Source organism: Pimephales promelas, chromosome 2 (genome assembly GCF_988280905.1).
Source record: "Pimephales promelas chromosome 2, fPimPro1.hap1.1, whole genome shotgun sequence".
NCBI classification, from domain to species: Eukaryota; Metazoa; Chordata; class Actinopteri; order Cypriniformes; family Leuciscidae; genus Pimephales; species Pimephales promelas.
The window spans coordinates 33610741-33632120 of record NC_142770.1 but is presented as its reverse complement, the minus strand read 5'-3'; the positions used below and the strand labels follow the sequence as shown (position 1 = coordinate 33632120).

General features: G+C 40.0%; 1 long non-coding RNA gene across 1 annotated transcript; it reads left to right on the top strand.

Moving 5' to 3' along the window:
- The first annotated feature begins 7126 nt into the window (after positions 1 to 7126).
- On the top strand, positions 7127 to 7696 carry LOC148997231 (uncharacterized). The gene is made up of 3 exons (XR_016168911.1): positions 7127 to 7153; positions 7318 to 7386; positions 7639 to 7696. It is a non-coding gene; the product is annotated as an uncharacterized LOC148997231 (long non-coding RNA).
- Positions 7697 to 21380: the final 13684 nt, after the last annotated feature.

The following is a 21380-nucleotide window of genomic DNA, read 5'->3' as shown; positions in this document are numbered from 1 at the left end:
TACTGACGTTCTTCAAAATATCTTCTTTTGTTTTCAACAGAAGAAAGAAATTTATAAGATGGAAACAACTTGAGGGTGAGTAAATGATGGCAGAATTTTCATTTTGAAGTGAACTAATCCTTTAAGTGTTTGAATTCTCTTTTATTGAACATGTTAAAAAAAACAAACACAACAGCAAAAACTGAATAAAAGTAAAAAATAAATAGTTAATCATCAACATCAAGAAAAAAAAGATCATCTACAGATGGTCCAAACAACAATCATGTTCAAAGGGGGTAGGAAGAAGTTAGAATAAGTGTAAGAAGTATAATAGAATAATGTACAGTCTACAATATATACAACAATATACATTTTAATGATTGTTTTTGTTACTTTCTCAGAAAATTAATAAGTCTCTTTATTCCCTGATGTCTCTTTTCTCCCATTTTTTTTTTTTACTCTGCCTTTGTGTTCCAGACTTCATGTGATGAGGATATCAGCGATGCCGATAGAATATATCGGGAATGCCAGCAGAGCGGACCACTTTGTTTTTTTGACTGTGTCCCTCCAGCTGGCATGAACCATTGTTTAAAAATCGGCGAGGGGACATTTGCAGAGGTCTTCTCGATTTCAAATGGTTCTAATGAGGCCATCGCTCTCAAAGTATGTGCTCAATTTATCCATATACAATTTCATTGTAGAAGCATACTATTTACTGTCTTACAGGGCACAGGGTGACTTAATGCACCTAACACATACAGTACATAAGTTCAAAATGTATTTTAAATATTATATCTATTTATGTAAATAGATGTTTAGTCACTGATTTTTAAGCAGAATTATTTCTTAAACATACAAAAATGACTGAAGTGATGTTTAAGTGTAATTTCCATAGATCATCCCTGTAGAAGGAAGTCATCGAGTCAACGGTCAACATCAGAAAACGTTTCGTGAAATCCTCCATGAAATCATCATTTCTAAGTAGGATCTCTTGAATATTTACACACCACTCATTCAAATGCATAACATATTTGTTGAGATATGCCACACATCTTCAATGTTCCTACAGGCAGATAAATAGCCTTAGAATTAACGAGACGAACAAGACCGATGGCTTCATTGGGCTCAACAAGTATGCTTCTACTCTTTTTATTTTTATTTTATTTTTTATAGCTTATATAAGTGTAAAATGAGGTAAATGTATAGTTATTTTATATTTCAGCCCTACTCTAAAATTAATAGGTTTTAAAAAGGTTATAGCGCCTGTATATATGATAATTGCAATACATTGTGTAAGCTATTTATATTTGGTTAAATCAAACTAGTTGAGAAAGGACAGCCTATTTAAAAATAGGTAATTCTAAAAATTGCTGTTAAAAATCTCTCTGTGGGTATTATATTGTATATACCTATATATTATATACCTAATTTGAATTATCTTTGGCAAATATCTTCAAACTCAGTTCCTGGAGGGCCACAGCCATATAGAGATTAGTTTCAACCCTGCTTCAACACAAACACATATGCAGTTTTCAAAATAAGCCTGAATGACTTGAATAGTTGATCAGGTGTGTTTAATTAGGGTTGAAGCTAAACTCTGCACACAACAGCAAAAATCATCACTATTTGTAATTTTTTTAATAAAGATAGTTTATGTATGTACACATTCCTTCTCTATATATGTATAATATAAATATACAATTAACTGTTAAAATGAATTAAATGTTATCTAATGAATTACTCTCCTCCTTTTCGTTATTCCTTGTGCGATCTTAAAGGGGATACTCCACTTTTACAATCCCCCAGAGTTAAATTGTTGAGTTTTACCGTTTTCAAAATGTATTCAGGTGATTTTCTGATATTTAGAAGAAAATCAGTAACCAGACAGTTTGTGACCGAAACTGTCTAAAACTTAACTGTTTAACTCTGGGGGAGTTGTAAAATGAGCCTATTTCCAAAAAAAGTGTATCCCTTTAAGAGTTTTTTTTTTTCTAGAACGTTGTAAAGAATGAAGATATCAATAATCATTAGCCTAAGTCTGATGCATTTTATTATTAAGCATTTATGATTTGTTTATGGTAGGGAGGTGATAAAATGCATCATATTTAGGCTAATGATTATTTAATTTACATGATGGAATGCATAGTAAAAACACTTAAAGCAAAATGTATTAAAACACATTTTATTTAACTGTAACACTAACAATTCATGTACAATAAAAAAATAAGTTAACTAATAAAAAAAAAGTGATTTAACTGTAAAATTAACAATTTATGAACAATAAAAAAATAAGTTAACTAATAAAAAAAGTTATTTAACTGAAACATTAACAATTCATGAACAATAAAAAATAAGTTTAACACAAAAAAAAAAAAAAATTAAACCGACCCAAAAACTTCCTCCATGAGCTCCCCCAACGGTTCAATACTCTCAACAATTCTGCTGCAGTGTGTCAGTTTCAGATTAAAGGGCAGGTCCTCTGCAGCGATCTCGAGGTGTAGGGCTGGAGGGACACGATACTCCTCTTCGGAGTCAGTCAGGAGTACTGTGACTCCTCCCTCTCCCTCCTCCACCCCTATGATGCACACCTCCACCTCCACCGGCTCAGCTGCAGTCTTCTGAAATGTAATAACATGAACAGAAATCTCAGCAAAGGCATTATAAATGAATAGACACGAGTCATTGCATTACATATTATTAAAGGGAAACATGTTAATAGTAATGTTACTTGATCAAAGAAGAAAAATGCTTCAGAAGCATTTATCTTGATCAATGTTAATTTCAACATTTACTAAAACGTTATATATTAGTGAAAGTGTTTGGAACGGTTGTATTTAACTAACTAAGTGTGACACAGATTGACGAGGACTAACAAATGTGTGGCTCGTTCTTTGGTAACTTAGTCAATTCATTAATATTAACTAATAGTGCCTAATTCTAAAGTTTTACCAATATAAATGATTACCAATGAAAGTATAAGAAGTTAGAAGAATGTAAATCCACTTGGTACACACTCAGGAGTGTAGGAAGATGCAGAAAGATCAATTAGAGAATAATTAGGCATAGTGTTGTGTACCTCCACAGCTGAATAGCTGGATGAGTTCAGTTTTGGCACAGGTCTGTGAGTTGCCCTGAGGTGGGAAATCTCAATGTGATCCCCCAGGCTGAGTTCGACCAGGGCCTCGTCGCGCCAGAGGGAGACGTCCAGCACCTTCTGCCCACACCGTAGAGACAGGTCTCTGATGGGCACCTCTCCATCACCCACTCGGGTCATCCTGGGGACCTGCAACTGCAGGATCACAAGGGGAAGATTGTTGTTAATGCAATGCAAGTGAATACAATTACTAGAGCTTAGACATGATTTATATAACATCGGCTGTGAATCTGATAAATATGCATCTTTAAACAAAATGTTACCTTAATTCAACCTGTAAGTATTAAAACTGTAATCACTTTTCTCACTTATTTAAGAAGAAAAAAAACGCAATATAAAAATAATAGCGGCGACTTTTTAAATATTGATGGATTAATAAAAATTAGCAAAAAATGTGTGGTTATACAATTAAAATGACTTTTAAAAAGTTGAATTATTGAATAAAATGTTACATCATTTTCTCACTTTTTCAATTTGTCCCCTCAGGGAGATGAATCCTCCCCTTGTGAACAGGTCCAGCTCTTCCCCGGACATCAGCACAGTTGGTGGATTGAGGAGGTATCTGGCTGATCTTTCTGCCTCCTCTGGCAACTCAAAGGAGGCCGTTAGAAATTTCCTAGAGTTGGGGTTTAGGAAAATGGACTCCCTGTCCAAATTTCTGGGACAGGGTGTAATTTTTAATTATGTAGGCCCTCCCAGTTGCAAAAACTGGGTTGTCCCCATCTACGGGAGCAAGATATGCCTTCACACCATCACTGAGGGCACTTATGGTGGTGGTTTTGAAGGTGGCAATTTTTATTTTGCTGTTGGACACCTCATATGTCTTAGCACGGTGGTTTGTGCGATTGTCCACACAGGTGATCCGGGTGGATGCAGGCCTGCTGTATGGTGAACTTCCGGATGACATTCTGGAGGGTAAGAGAAAATACACAATGACAGAAAGAGTAAAATGTGATGATACACTGGGCAACTTTTTAAGCAATGTTGCTTGGGCACTTTTCCATTAAGATTGAACACAAACTTCTCTCTAGATCTAGGGAAAGCCCACAACAAAAATTTGCCCCATGTATAATCATTTTTAGACAGAAGACCAATGGCAATTATGCACCATTCAGTTGATTTAGTGCAGTGGTGTCAAACTCAGAAACTACACTTTTCCTGTCAGAAACACTCCTTCTCAGAACAACTCCTGCCATAATATAGTTATTGTCATGTGTTTTAAAAATCATTAATGTAATTTGAATTAAGTTAAATTATTTCAGAAATTTAATTTTGCGGTCAGAAATACTCCTCACAATTTTCCTGTCAGAAATACTCCTTTCACAACAAATCCTGTCACAATTCAAATTACATTAATGATTTTTAAAACAAAGACATGACAATACAATGAACTATATTGTGACAGGATTTGTTTTGAGAAGAGTATTTCTGACAGGAAAATTTGGTTTCTGAAGTGATTTAACTTCAAATTACATTAATGATTTTTAAAACATAATGAAGACATGACAATACAATAAACTATATTAAGTTAAATTACTTCAGAAACTAAATTTTCCTGTCAGAAATACTCATTGTGACAGGATTCGTTTTGAGAGGAGTATATCTGACAGGAAAATTTAGTTTCTGAAGTAATTTAACTTCAAATTACATTAATGATTTTTAAAACGTAATGAAGACATGACAATACACATAGGCGGAAATCGCGGGGGGGGGGGGGGGGGGGGGGTTCAGGACCCCCCCTACCTGAGGGTTGCCCCCCCCCCCCAAAAAAAAAAAAACATTAAAATATGTGTATTGTAAATAATGTAATGATATATTCTTAAAATAATTAAGAAATAAAATAACACAAATGCAAACGGGGCAATAACGGAAAAAGCGTTCTAAACATTTTGAGACCCCCCTCCTTGCCTCACAGTGCATTGGTCCACCGCCTCCGTCCCTTTTACCTCAGACACACACATTCCGGTGGCGGGAGAGAAAAACATAGTTTTTGAGTAGTTGTGGAACTCCAGTATAGGGGGTCGCACACCGGACGAGAAGCGTCGCGTCGCGCAGCGCCACGTCTTTAAAATTCGAACACATTATTCTCTATGAGTGTACACACACCGGCGGGCGGCGGCGCCCAGCAACGGCTCAGGACCGTGTTCAAAACCCTGCTGCGCCACAGAGCGCCATTTACATAGTTTTATATACAATTTAAATTATTTTTGTCTCAAATCGGTGCTGACGGATCCTAACTTCGCCCTATGCTGCAATATGCATTCCCAGAATGCAAACTGACATTGAATCAACGTGGAAACGACGTCTCTCATGACATTGAAACAACGTTGATTTTGCTCATCGAATTAACGTTGAACCAACGTCAGACGCGGCATTCTTCAAAGCTAAATGAAATCGGAAATTGGTTTGTTTTCATAACGTTGAAACAACACGTTGATTTCAAGTTGATTTTCCGTTAGTTTTGAAAGAATGACGCGTCTGACGTTGGTTCAACGTTAATTCGATGAGCAAAACAATGTCAGATCAACGTTGTTTCGATGTCATATTTCCACGTTGATTCAATGTCAGTCTGCTATCTGGGTTTAGTTTTGCATTCATTTACAGAAATCAGCTGCTTGAATGACAATTTATGGTGTTATTGGATTTTTCAGGTGAGATTCTCAATTCATTCAGTAAACGGATGCTCTGAGGTAAAGTTTTCAGACTGCAGACTCAGGAACGATTGTATTTGTACAGTAACGTTACAATCATAACTTAGAACAGACATTATCTTCATGTCATTAAACATTACAATTTTGCTGGCCATACACTGATGAGAAAGTCCGGGTGCGCTGTGCATTTAGATTGTAATTAACGCTTCACTGTGATTTAGTTGGTTTACCCAGCTAACAAAAACACGTCCCCTGAACGTCCACTGCGAACGTCCCCTGAAAGTCTTCGTGTAGGGTTCTTTAAACGTTCTCAGGACGTCGCAGGGGACGTTTGCGGGACGTTCACAGGACGTCGCGGGGGACGTTCGCGGGACGTTCACATGACGTCGCGGGGGACGTTTGCGGGACGTTCAGCAAACATTCGGGGACTTTTCAGACTTCTATAGTGAACTTTAACGTTCACTAGAAGTATTTTTAAATATTAACTACCCAAGGAACAAACACACAACAAGGAATATTAGGAAACAAAATAATTTTATTTTCATTATCAAAAAAGAGCGTGTGTGTTTGCGTGTCCGGTTGCCAGGTTCAGATGATGGTCAGTTCAACTCTGCTACTGAGCAGGGCATCAGCATGGAATGATCTAGGAACACAACAAACCATTTGTCACATAGCCAACAGTTATCTTGTTGCTGCTGAAATCACATAATTTTTCTTTTTATCAATATTTATGAACCATTAGCTAGTTTCAGCCGTGTAAGTGACGTCATCGATTAACAGTAATAAAACGTAACGTTTTATGTTAAATACATACGTTTTTAGCTCACTTCCAAGCACAATATTTAGGCTACAAAAATATCAAAACCTCTAATCAACACATAAAATGTGATTAAAAGCCCAAACATTCATAAACAAAAGCTCAAGCTAACGTTAGCCTTACGTTAACTCTTCTGTAGCTAAACGGTTAGTGAATTAGCATGCTAATGTATTTTTTCGAAGACACTAACCCATTTCTATAAAGTAACGTTAAATATTAAACAGAAGCGTGCCAGTTAAAATTAAGAGAAGTGTCAAGAACAGTCGTGTGTATTATTTGTGTGATTTTAGAGACTAAACTCACCTGAAAGCAGTGAAAACAGGGAGAGTCGGAGTTTTGCTGTCTGCACTGGTGACCCTCCGTTTCCATGGCAACTCAACTTCACGCGCATGCCCGTTAAAACGCATCAAGTCATATATTTACAAACATAAATTAGAATTATAACCTACTTGAATAAAAATATCATTATTAAAGCATGAATCTAAAACTTATTTTAAAGCTATAGCGACGTACGAAGAACGAGCCCCTGGTCAACGGAACTCTTTCACAACTGTAAATTTTGTGTGTATTTTTTCAGTTTACATAGCTTTCTCTTATCCTTGATGTCTTTCAGTATTAGACCTAACTTTCTACTTTCTTAGAATTGTATGACAGTCGCAATAATCTGAGTGTATGTATGCTACTTTTGAATAACAGCTAGATTTGTTTTAATGCAGACTCCAAACGGACTGTTTCAAGATGATTAACTTACCGATGACACAATAAAGTCTCCATTTACAACCAAGGTATAGCCTACTATAATACCGGTATTGTGTTCTATGCATACGAATACTGTATTTTTACTTAAAAGTGATCTTAATGTCTTTTGAAAGTAAAAGTTAATAATATTTCAGTAATTCATATAACGTTAGAGGTTAACGTTAATGAATTGGAAAGAGCGTTTCTCAAGGCTTCCTAGGTGTATATAACATTCTTCTTTCAGATGAATACTATCTGAGTTATATTTAAAAAAATGTCCTGACTCTTCTGACTTTTAGAATGGCAGTGAATGGCCGTCTATCAAGGCGCATCCATCCATGATAAAAGTAATCCACCCCATGACTCTGGCGGGGTTATAAAGCCCTTTTAAAGTGAAGCATTTGTGTAAGAAAAATATCAATTTTTAAAACTTTATTGGATTAAGATATTGGATACATGGATTAAGTATGTTTTAAATTACAGAAACAAAAAAGATACTCATAATTTATCATATTTATACTTTTAATAAATTAGTCTTTACATAATTTCTGATTGCTAATTAGGCTGGCTAATTGTGAAAGTTTTCAATGTCAATATTGCTTGTGATCTTAATGTATGTGTATTCTTTATGTTTACGCTTTTGCATGATCTTCTTTTTTAGGCTATGAGGAAAAACTCTACCGTGCACACAGAGAACAGAGCTCAATGCTGCTAACTGGGGGAGCAGCTGGACAACTAGAAGAGAGAATAGTAGAACACTATTAATACAGATTCCTGGATTATTTTTCTGCAAGAACCAAAACAAGCAAAGACTGATGATGAGTACTCTGAGCAAACACCGCAGTCAAGACGCATGAGTGACTTTACTGAGTTCTTCATGTAATGTTGGGCATTTACTGTACGCAGAACTTCTAATAATTTATGTGGATGCCATTTATAAACCTGTTAGATTTTAAAGTTTTAGTTTTGAGATTAATAAAATTTTATGCTTTAACAATGTTATAGCTAATAATTTTTGAGGGGTTTTAAGAGAACATTTTGGGAACAAAAATAAACTTCCGCTAAAAACTTTATAAGAAAGTTAGGGGATAATGTTTTAAAAATGTTATGATTAATTTAAACCTTTATAGAAGGTCATCACAAAACATTTTCAGAGTGTTCTTAGAGAATGTTATGCCATCTTTTAAGAGAACATTCTGGGAACAAAAAGAAAACTACCCGCTGAAAATGATATAAGAACGTCAGGGAATAATGTTCTAACAATGTTAGCATTTAACATATTTAGAATGTTTTTAGAGAATGTTATTAGAACTTTTAAGAGAACATTTTAGGAACCAAAAGAAAACTACCAGCTGAAAACATTATTAGAACACTGCATGGTAATGTTCTCAGAACATTTTTAGAACAAAAAAATCCTAGCTGGGCAGGAAGGAGTTTGGAAGCCGGTGGAACCGTTTATGTTTTGACGGGGATGAGAAAAATTATGAACTGTGGGAAACTAAGTTTCTGGCGCACCTGCGTCAGCTCGGTTTAAAGAGCACCATACTGAGTGAACCTGATGATGACGAGGAAGAAGAATACGCGGAGAAAAATGAGGACGCGTATGCAGAACTGATTCAGCTGTTGGATGATAAAAGCCTTTCCCTTGTGATGAGAGATGCAGCGGATGATGGAAGAAAGGCGTTAAAGATTCTGAGAGAACACACATGCTGGTACAGGGAAACCACGAGTGATCAGCTTATACACAGAGCTTACATCTCTTCAGAAAGCTGTCAATGAGAGCGTCACAGATTATGTCATTCGCGCAGAGAATGACATAATTTACAGCTTTGCTATTACAGCTCAGCTAAGCTATTACAGCTTTGAGAAATGCGGAAGAGACTTTAAAGGACAACTCCGGCGCTAAATGAACCTTAAGTCTAATTACACATTGCTACCTAGTCAACCGTTATCTGAGATTTGTTTTCATGATTGCCGAATGTAAATAGTTTTATCTCTGAAAACAGTTTAGCCTATAACGCTAGTATAATGCTAGTATATAGGGCATAGAGTAATGACAAATAAAAATCGCTTGTTATTACCACTAACAAGACTCAAAATAGCCCCACAGTAACACGACAGCATAACAAGGGTCCCTACATTCAAACCAAAGCATTGAGAACTTTGTCAGTGTCCATACAGTTTAATAAGCAGATATTTTATACACACGGTCAACTTCGCGAATACAGAAAGAAGCCATCTTGGAAAAATAGTCTCGACCAGTCGATCTACGAACGCCGATCCAAGTGCGCTGGTGAGATGTGAATAGGTGATAAGGTGAGCGTGAACAGTAGGCTACGTGTACATATTGAAGAGAAGTAAACGGTTTGTGTTTGTGTTTCTTCTGGAAACAACGGACCATATGAGATTCTGCACAGTTCAGCGCACTTGGACCGGCATTCGTAGATCGACTGATAGAGACTATTTTTCAAAGATGGCTTCTTCCTGTATTCGCGATGTTGACTGTGTATAAAATATCTTCTTATTAAACTGTATGGACACTGACAAAGTTCTCAATGCTTCGGTTTGAATGTAGGGACGCTTGTTATGCTGTCGTGTTGGTGTGGGGCTATTTTGAGCCTTGTTAGTGGTAATAACAAGCGATTTTTATTTGTCATTACTCTATGCCCTATATACTAGCATTATACTAGCGTTATAGGCTAAACTGTTTTTAGAGATAAAACTATTTACATTCGGCAATCATGAAAACAAATCTCAGATAACGGTTGACTAGGTAGCAATGTGTAATTAGACCAAAGGTTCATTTTGCGCCGGAGTTGTCCTTTAAGTGATGGCTTGTTGATTGCAATGGTTCTGAAGGGCTTACCGGACTCTTTTAAGCCCTTTTCCATTCACATAACCCAAAGTGATGAAACGATAACTTTCACAGAGTTCAAAACAAAGCTGAGGAGTTATGAGAGCACAGAAAAGTTTAGTGCTGCTTGCTCAGAGGATGACATTGTGATGAAGGTGAAAGCAAGAGACGGGTGGAATACGAAATTGACCTGTTTTAACTGCGGACAAAAGGGACATAAAGCTGTGGAGTGCATTTCTACTACGAGTGAGAACCGAGAACAGCGACAGTGGTGTAATTTTTGTAAAAGTTTCACGCACAGGAATGTGAATTGCAAGTGGAGAAAGCGGGACAACGTGAAACAGGTGATGGATGAGGAGGACCACACTTTTGGCCAAGTGGATGCCGTCATGGCCAGCGGGGTGAAGGAAAAAGGTCTCATGGTTGATACAGGAGCAACGTCGCATATCATCCGGGACATTACACAGTTCAAGGACTTTGATAAAAGTTTTGAGCCACATAAGCACATCTTAGAGCTGGCTGATGGAGAGAGGACTAGCGGTATCGCCCTGAGGAAAGGTACGGCCCAAGTTCGCCTGAGAGACAACAATGGTCAAGTGGTGGACACGATGCTGATGGGGGCGCTGTACGTCCCATCTTTTCCACAGTACATCTTTTCAGTCAAGGCAGCGACGTCCCAGGGAGCGACGGTCATTTTTAAAGAAGGTCAGAACAGACTTGTTCATAAGAACGGTGTGACATTTGACATTCAGGTGTATGATAGACTGTTCTATTTAAGCACGGTCACAGATGATGTTGATCAATGTCATGTATGTTACGATATTCACACATGGCATGAAATTCTTGGTCACTGTAATTATGAGGATGTGTTGAAGCTGGAAAATGTTACAAAGGGGATGAAAATTAAAGGTAAAACGGAAATGTCTAATTTAAAATGTGAAGTGTGCATACAAGGGAAATTTGTTCAGAGCAGGAACAGGGAGGCAGATGAAAAAGCAAAAGTTCCCCTTGGACTTGTGCACACAGATTTAGCTGGACCTATGGAGCCGGTAGCAAAAGATGGGTTCAGATATATCTTGGCATTTACTGATGACTATTCAGGTGCAATCTTTACATATTTTTTGAGAGCAAAGAGTGATACAGTCAAAGGAACAGAGAAGTTCATTGCTGATGTTTCACCTTATGGTAAAATTAAATGTATGAGATCTGATAATGGCACCGAATTTACATCCAGGGAATTTCAGACCCTGCTCAGTAAAAATGCAATTAGACACGAGACCTCAGCTCCCTATTCACCCCATCAGAATGGAACCGCTGAGAGGAGCTGGAGAACTTTGCTTGACATGGCGAGGTGTATGTTAATCCAGAGTAGCTTGCCAAAAATGTTATGGACGTATGCAATCCAGACTGCAGCTGTTATTCGCAACAGATGTTATAACAGACGTGTAGAACAGACCCCATACTATATGCTGACTGGAAAGAAGCCTGATCTTTCAAGAATGAGAATATTTGGGTCAGAGTGTTATGCATACAAACAGAACAAGAAAAAGTTAGACTCTCGATGTGAAAAAGGGATTTTCATTGGTTATGACAAGAATAGCCCTGCATATCTAGTTTTCTATCCAGATTCAGGGAAAGTGAACAAAAGTAGGTTGGTGGAGTTTATCACAAAGAGTGGGACAGAATGCCACACTCAGACAGATCAGTTAACGTGTGAAGATGATGTGCGTAGGGAGAGCGCCAAAACTCACCTACCAAAACCCGAGAAAATAGAACCCCAGGACATAAGAACTGAAACGTGTGACCCAAGCCCCAACACAGGTGAAAAGGAAAGTGTTGAGAGCAGGCGTTATCCACAGAGGGAGAAGAGGCCTCCACAGTATTTGAGAGATTATGAGTGTGGAATAAACAGTGATGATGATCATGCACTAGCCAGTATTGATTATTGTTATAGAGTAGCATGTGATGTACCCCACACTCTAAGAGAGGCTATAAGTTCACCAGAGTCAGAATTGTGGAGTAAGGCCATGCAGGAGAAGATGAACTCTCTTAAGGAGAATAATACGTTTACACTTACAACACTACCTGAAGGTAAAAATGTAGTGGGGGGTAGATGGGTCTACACATTGAAGGAAAACCCAGTTGGGATAACATACAAAGCTCGGTATGTGGCGAAGGGGTATAGTCAAGTTGCAGGTATTGATTACAATGAAACTTTCTCTCCAACTGCTGACATGACATCAATACGTAGTTTAATGCAAATTGCAGCTCAATATGGTTTAGAACTGCATCAAATGGATGTAAAGACTGAATATTTGCACGCCCCCATTGATACTGAATTATATATGGAACAGCCAGAAGGATTTGAGGTCATGTCAGAAACAAGTGAGAAGCTTGTCTGTAGACTTAACAAATCACTCTATGGTTTGAAACAGTCAGGGCGGAATTGGAATAAAATGCTAGATGATTTTCTGATTCAAAATGATTTTATTCAAAATCCTGCTGATCATTGTGTCTACAATAAACAAATTGGAGGTGAGAGAATCATACTGATAGTCTGGGTTGATGATCTCCTTATTGCAGCAAGTGATAGTCAGATACTCAGAAATGTGAAAAGAATGTTGGAGGAAAGATTTAAAATGAAAGATCTTGGTAAACTTACACATTTCCTGGGTATTGATTTTGCACAAAGAGATGGTGAGATAAAAATGAACCAGAAAAGGTTCATTATTAAGATTTTGGAGAGGTTTGATATGATTAATTGTAAACCAAGGTCAACTCCATGCGAAAACAGAATGCAATTTGATAATGAAGGTGAACGTGTTGATCCAAAACGGTATCGAGAAGTGGTTGGTAGCTTGATCTATCTAATGACTTGTACTAGACCAGATCTAGGCTTCATTGTCAGTAAGCTGTCACAACACTTTTCTGAACCAAAGAACCAACACTGGGTAGCTGCTAAGCATGTATTGCGATATTTAAAGGGAACTGTGAACAAGGAATTGTGTTATAGGAGAAATGATGTAAATCTTAATCTCTTTGCATTTAGTGATGCTGATTGGGCAGCAGACCAGAATGATAGAAGAAGCACAACTGGTTACTGTTTTAGTTTGTCTGCCACTGGTCCTGTTATTTCTTGGAGATCTAAGAAACAATCCACAGTTGCTCTTTCTACATGTGAGGCAGAATATATGGCTTTGGCAGCTACTGCACAGGAAAGTCTGTATCTTGTCCAGTTATTAAACAAAATGGACAATGAATGTATTTACACACCAGTGACAATTTATGAGGACAATCAAGGGGCAATTGCTTTGTCAAAGAACCCTAAATGCCGTCAAAGGTGTAAACATGTTGACATTAACTATCATTTTGTTCGATCTGCACTTGAAGATGGAAAGATAACTATTGAATATTGTCCCACAGCAGCCATGGTTGCAGATATTCTGACCAAACCTGTAACCATAAGCCATGCTTGATAGATTTGTGTGTTTATTTTTTGGTGTGATGTAAATGTGCATGATAACTGTATGGTATTCAGCCTAAGAGCAAGTGGGGGTGTTGAATATTGGTGACCTTGAATGTGCTCTTATTATGTATATTGACTAAGGGAGTGTGAGTCTAAGGGGTGTGGTTTGTTCATTATGTTCTTCAGGTGTTGCAATTTAATAAATGACTGCATGCTCGTGTGTGTGTGTGCACGACAGTCAAACGAAATCTGATGGCTACGTGAGTTTATTCATCCGTCATGTGTTTAGCCGGTTTTCTACCCTTTATGTTATGATGGCAAAGTTAACACTTCCACACTCCGTCTCTCGCAACTCGCGAAGAAAATTGAATAATGATTGACCGCGGTCGTGAGCTATTCTGGAGCCTCCTTCCAATGTGGTGAACTGTATCGATTTTGTCTGCTAGTTTTCCTCCCTCAGGGAAAGTGGCTTCACAGATACGGATGGATTCTGCCCTCACGTCATCTCTTTCCTTCTCAGTAACACCGTGTAAACGTAGATTCTATCGACGGGAGTATCGTTCCAAGTCAGTGAGACGCTGTTCACAGAATCCCATCTTTTTCTCTTCAGTGTTCAACCGTTTCTCTACGTGAATGACTTGGCCTTTGACATCGTTTAGTTCAGCACAGACGAAGTCCACTGTTTTCTTTAAACCTTCAATTTTAAGGGCATTTTCACTCACCATTTTCTCTATCGCGTCAGAGTGAGTGTTAATCAAGTTAGAGAGCGTCGAAACAGCAGACGAGATTTCATCATCTGCCTTGCCTTTCTTAGATGGAGGTTTAGCTGGGCTATCTGGAAGTGGTGTTCTGGCCCCAGGCAGAGTTTCTTCCACAGCTACATAGTTGTGAAAGTCCATCTTGTCAGATTGCCGCGAAACACGCGACATATCTTTCCTTTTGTCAGCGGTCGACTTCATATTTCGCATATCAGAGACAGCAGAAAGAAAGATGTGGGTGATTTTGCAAAAAAAAAAAAGTTACTTTTTAAAAGTGATATTTATGCCGTTGTTCAAGTTTGTCAGCAGAGCTCGGCGAAAGTTAAGTTAGCAGGACGCCATCTTGGACTCCCCCCCATAATCACATGACTGAAACTGGCACTGGGTGCGCGCTGACGTCACGCACCGTGTCACGCACCCATCGGGGGATATATATATATATATATATATATATATAATTATAAAAACAAGAAATACACAATAAAAACAAGAAAAAGCACAAAAAACAGTATACTCAAAGACAAAGTAAGCAAGGCAGTAAATAAGGGACAGTCCAATAAACAATAACAAATCACAAAACATGCACATAAATACAGGAGGTGATATTTACAATGAAATCATAAACAAAGAGAGTCATAAAACAATTTTAAATCAACACAAAAAAGTTTAAAGTTGGGCTTATAGATTCAGTTACTTTACATTTATGAAGATGAAATTCACCGCATAAAGTAAGCAGTTTTAATCTGTCATCCATCTCCTTTGACCCCGAGTCCCAAATCAAAAACAACACATTAACAACCTCAAAAGTAAAGAGTTTGTAATAAGCCAGGCTCAAAACTCCTTTACATAATCACATTCAAAAAACAAATGTGGTATTGTTTCAAGGTTAGAGTTACAGAATGTGCAGTGTGAAGAGACGTCCAACTTAAATTTAGAAAGAAGAGAGTTACGGGGATTTTTGTCGAATTTTAAAGTGAAGCTCTTTCCACTTTGGCGTTTGGTCAAATGTAATTTTATGATGCGCTTTATGATGTGCTTATGTTATGTTTATGTTGGTTGGAGTATTTATGTATTTTTTATATTTTTTGAACTGACTGTACAGCACTTTGGTCAGCAGTGGCTGTTTTAAACGTGCTTTATAAATAAAAGTGCCTTGCCTTGCCTTTGTTAGGTAACAGAAACCTATTAATCCCAGTCCATGTTTTAATGGTAGAAAGAGAAGGATAATTTAATTTCCATTTGAAAAAGGCTTTGGGATGACAGCTGATCTTCCTAATAAGAAATCTTCTAATCCAAAAATTGTTACATTTGCCATTGGAAATCTCCAAACCCCCAATAGATAACTGGGGCATTTCACAAATGGATGCTCTGATAGCTACAGTATGACCTAAGTTTAGGAGAAATAGAATTAATAACCCCGTTATAAACTGCAGGTGAGGAATTCGCTCCCAAAAGATTGATAAATTCATTGTAGGAATAAAAGCTGCTATCCTTCTTAAACAAATCCAAAACAAAAATAACACCTTTGTCAACCCAATCCTTAATAAAGATAGATTTTTTTCCCCACGCAGCACATACTGATTATTCCATAGAATACTGGGGAAAAATTGTGGCAAAAGGAAAGCTTACAGGCCTACCATCCGGGGATATGACACACACTCCTTCTCCAGCATGGCGGCTGCAGGTGAGGATTTTTTAGATTTGTGCCTGATGGGCCGGTTGGAAATTTTTGGGTGCGACGAGCGACGTGTCATTTGTGTCGGGGAGATTTCCTTGAGTGTCAGATAAAGTGTGTCCGAGATGGTCTGATTGCAAAAGCTTGCTCTTGAGTTATGAAGGGACGCTGCGTCGAAACTGCACCAACAGCTGTACGTGCAAATGCGGAAACATATTGATCAGCTTATTTACTTTCTGTTCAGACAACACGCGAGCGCTGTTTCAACGCACACATGAACTCAGAAAACAGAAAATGAAGGACATGCAGCCAAGCCCGTGTCTGCTTTGTGTTGTTTTTGTTGCATTGCAACTATTTTGTTTTTCCTTGTGTGAATGCAATATATATTTGGTTTGTTGACAAGAATTGAATTAAACCGTTGGCTCAAGCGCAGGCGCAGATTTGAGGGAGCTGGGGTTGCTGTAACTTCATACATTCACTGAGTTTCTTCACGCGTTTAACTGCAGGTCGCCTTGCATGAGCAAAAAGATCTCATATATGTGGAGCAAAAACATGTTCCTCGTTGAATCGCAAGATTAACTTGTTAGTGATGCTCTCATTGGTCTTCTGCACTGTCCCGGGACAAACGCTCAGGACTGACATCTTCTGCTGTCCCGGAACAAGCAGTTGTCACTGTTTTGAACCCTCTGTTGATTTATTACAATGTCCATTTTACAAATAACTGTCGTTTCCCTCCCTAATGCCTACTTTAACTGTTATATTAACATTAATACACCAACTTAATTTGATTTAATTTTCATTCTTTGACTTTTTAGTACTTTTTTATCATTATTGTTTTGCTTATTTAAATTCTCGAATTTAACCATTTTCAATGGTTGGAAACCATGCAAATGGTTGGCTTTTATACATATGCGATTGAATAAAAAAGTATTATGGAAACTTTGATGACGGCCTCTTTTCATTTTCCTTCCACATTCGGCATCAGCATGTCATGCTGTCATGAATCGCGCCTCCGTGGCTCTCTCCGCTCAACCCAGAGCTCCGTCTCCTGAGTACTGAACTCCATTTCCCATAAAGCCCCGTACCTAGGTCTAATCACCAACACAGGTGTTCCTCATTTACCTCTCCATATAAACTGCTCTCTGACTCTCTATCAGTGCGAAGTCTTGTTTTGCCCCGGCGACATTTCTGAGCGTTTCTATACTGATTATCTGGATTGCCCGTGTATCGACCCGTGACTGTTCTAGGACTTTGATTCTCTGTTTGCTGCCTGCCCCGACCCTTGCCTGTCTCTCTCTGGATTACGATTGTTGCCGCCTGTCCTGACCCCTGCCTGGTATTGTTTATGCTCTGGATTGCCTACTCCATATTGAATGCTGATCGTTGACTTCTGCCTGTCTTACTACTCTTAATAAACATATACTGCACATGGATCTGCACGCTTCTGACTCTGCTTCACAGAAGACTTCGCCAATACAAGATCCAGCAGCCATGCATCATCTAGCTTCAGAACTGACCACTCAAGCTAATATCCTGGCATCTCATCAACAGCAACTTGTCAAACTAACTACACTTACCGAACAGCTGGTGAAGTCCGTTCAATTACTCACGCCTCCTGCTGGTGCTGCAGCTATTCCTTCGGCTGAATCCGACCCTTCTCCTCCTGTCGTGGGTAATTCATCCAACAATCCCCGCTTATCTCTACCTGAGAAATATGATGGATGTCCCTCCAAGTGTAAAGGTTTTTTGCTGCAATGCTCCATTTTCATTAATCAGCAGCCCCAGTTCTACCAAACAGACGATAGTCGAATTTCGTTTATATGCTCCTTGTTAACTGGCAGAGCTCTGGAATGGGCAACAGCTCTCTGGGAAGGAGGCAATCTATCTTTTCCATCTTATCACAGTTTTATGCAACAATTCAAGGAAGTTTTTGAACATCCCGCCGGAGGGAAAGAACCGGGTGAGCTGCTGCTTTCATTACGCCAGGGCGCTTCCTCAGCGGCGGATTACGCTCTCTCCTTCCGCACTCTCGCTGCGCAGACGGGCTGGGGTGATGACCCACTCAAATTACTATACCGAAAAGGTTTGAATACTGACCTACAAGGGGAACTGGCATGTCGGGATGAAGGAAAATCGCTTCACCAACTTATTGATCTATCCATTCGTCTGGATAACTTAATGCGAGCTCGGCGAGTGCCACAGACACACAGATTCGAAGTTCAATCCGCTGTTGGCTCGGAGAACGAACCCATGCAGATCGGTTATACCCGCTTAACACCCGAGGAAAAAGAGAGAAGAAGACGGAATCACCTGTGCCTGTACTGCGGTGAACCTGGCCACATGAGGGCGACCTGTCCCAAGCGACCCATCTCACGAACCTCTACAACGGTGAGTTCCCCTTGCAATTCTTTAAAATTACTGGAACTTGAGGTTACGCTATGCTTTGGAGATGAGAAGATTAATACCACAGCATTAGTAGATTCAGGAGCGGCAGGAAATTTCATTGACTTATCATTTGCAAGGACTTACCAACTCTCTCTTCTTCCATGCACATCCCGGATGGCGGTTGCAGCATTAGATGGACGCCCGTTGGGCACCGGCAAGATACAATACATCTCTCAAGAAATCACGTTACAGACCAGTACCCTTCACTCTGAACGCATCCAATTATATACCATCGACTCTCCAAGACATCCCATTATTCTAGGATTACCCTGGTTGGAGAGACACAACCCCGTCATTTCATGGTCTGAGAAACAGATAACCCAGTGGTCCGACTCCTGTAAGGAGGAATGTCTACGTTCTCTCACCAGGGTACCCTCAACTGTCACGCACTCCGAGAATTTTGATTTAACGAAGATTCCTGCGCAGTACCATGATCTTTCCGTGGCCTTCAGTGAACACCAGGCAACCAAACTTCCCCCTCACCGCTCTTATGACTGCGCGATTGATCTCATACCAGGCTCCTCTCCTACCCGAGGAAGGATTTTTCCTCTATCCCAACCCGAATCCGAAGCCATGAAGTCCTACATCGAGGAACAGCTATCGAAGGGATTCATCAAACCATCTACTTCTCCGGCTTCAGCTGGATTTTTCTTCGTGAAGAAGAAGGATGGAGGATTACGTCCTTGTATTGACTATCGCAGCCTCAATGAAATCACTGTGAAATTTCGTTACCCATTACCTTTAGTCCCTGCTGCCCTTGAACAACTCCGTACCGCTAAGTATTTCACCAAGCTGGACTTGCGAAATGCCTACAACTTAATCCGGATCAGAGAGGGAGATGAATGGAAGACAGCCTTCTCAACCACTACGGGGCACTATGAATATAACGTGATGCCCTTCGGATTAGCCAATAGTCCCTCTGTATTCCAGTCCTTTGTCAACGAGATCCTCCGAGACATGCTAAATCGAAACCTCATTGTTTACATTGACGACATCCTTATCTATTCAGAGACTTTTGAAGATCATGTGAGAGATGTGAGAGCTGTATTACAACGCCTCATTGATAACCAATTGTACGCTAAGTTACCCAAGTGTGAGTTCCATCAGACGCAGATCGCCTTCCTAGGATATATCATCAGTGCTGAGGGAGTCACCATGGACAGTAGTAAGGTAGAAGCAGTGGTAAACTGGCCGCAACCCACTAACGTGAAACAACTGCAACGTTTCCTGGGCTTCGCCAACTTCTATCGTCGATTTATTAGGAACTTCAGCATTATCGCAGCACCACTTACGTCCCTACTGCAGGGAGGTGGTCATCAGTTAAAGTGGTCATCCAGAAGCGTTGCGGCATTTCAGCAGCTAAAGGAGAGATTCACCACAGCCCCCATTCTGCACCATCCAGACCCTGAGCGGGAGTTTGTCGTGGAGGTAGACGCGTCTGATACAGGCATTGGGGCAATACTGTCACAGCGGCAGGGTAATCCAGCAAAACTTTTTCCTTGTGCATTCTACTCACGTAAGCTGAATCCTGCAGAGAGAAACTATGACGTGGGGGACCGGGAACTACTGGCTATGAAGGCAGCTTTGGAGGAGTGGCGTCATTGGCTGGAGGGAGCTCATTTACCTTTCACTGTTCTAACTGATCACCGTAACCTTGAGTACATCAAGACCGCCAAGAGACTGAACCCCAGACAGGCCAGGTGGTCCCTCTTCTTTAGTCGATTTGATTTCAAAGTAACATACCGTCCTGGTTCCAAAAACGGCAAGGCTGACTCTCTTTCACGACAGTTTGACAGCTCACCCAGTCCTCGCACATCAGAGCCCATCCTTCCCTCAACTCTCATCGTTGCTCCTGTCCAGTGGGACATTATGACGGAGATTTCGGCTGCACAGCACGAGGAACAATCACCTCCAGAATGTCCTCCAAGTCGTACTTATGTGCCCACCCGTCTGCGTACTCGAGTGTTACAATGGGTGCATAATACTCCCAGCGCCGGTCATCCTGGCATTACAGCCACCACTCATCTCGTGACGAACCGGTTTTGGTGGCCGACCCTTCCAGCCGACGTAATCTCCTTCGTACACCAATGCAGCGCCTGCAACGTCTCTAAATCATCCCACCAGAAGCCTGCCGGATTACTCCAACCACTTCCAGTACCACAACGCCCATGGTCTCATATCGCCATCGATTTCGTTACTGATCTACCCCCATCGCAGAATTTTACCACCATCCTGACGGTGGTTGATCGATTTTCTAAAGCTTGCAGATTTATTCCGTTGGCCAAGCTTCCCACGGCTCTACAGACGGCGGAGGCATTGGTACAACAGGTGTTCAGGTTGTATGGATTACCCGAGGATATTGTGTCCGATAGGGGGCCTCAGTTCACTTCTCGGGTTTGGCAGGCTTTATGTGGGCAATTGAATATCAATGTCAGTTTAACGTCCGGCTATCATCCACAGGCCAACGGACAGGTAGAGAGGCTGAATCAGGAACTTACTCGCTTCTTACGAACCTACTGTCACCAGAATCAGCAAGATTGGAGTCATTTCCTGGTGTGGGCCGAATACGCCCAGAACTCTCTATGCAAGCCTTCTACAGGTTTGACCCCTTTCCAATGCATACTGGGTTATCAGCCGCCCCTATTCCCCTGGTCTGGGGAACCCACTGATCTACCGGCCATTGACGCTTGGCTACAGAGAAGCGAGGAGACTTGGAATAGTGCTCATGTTCATCTTCAACGTGCAGTTCGACGATTCAGAGAACAAGCGGACCGTCATCGGAGGAGGGGGCCCAACTATCAGCCAGGACAGTGGGTCTGGCTTTCATCCAGGAACCTTCGTCT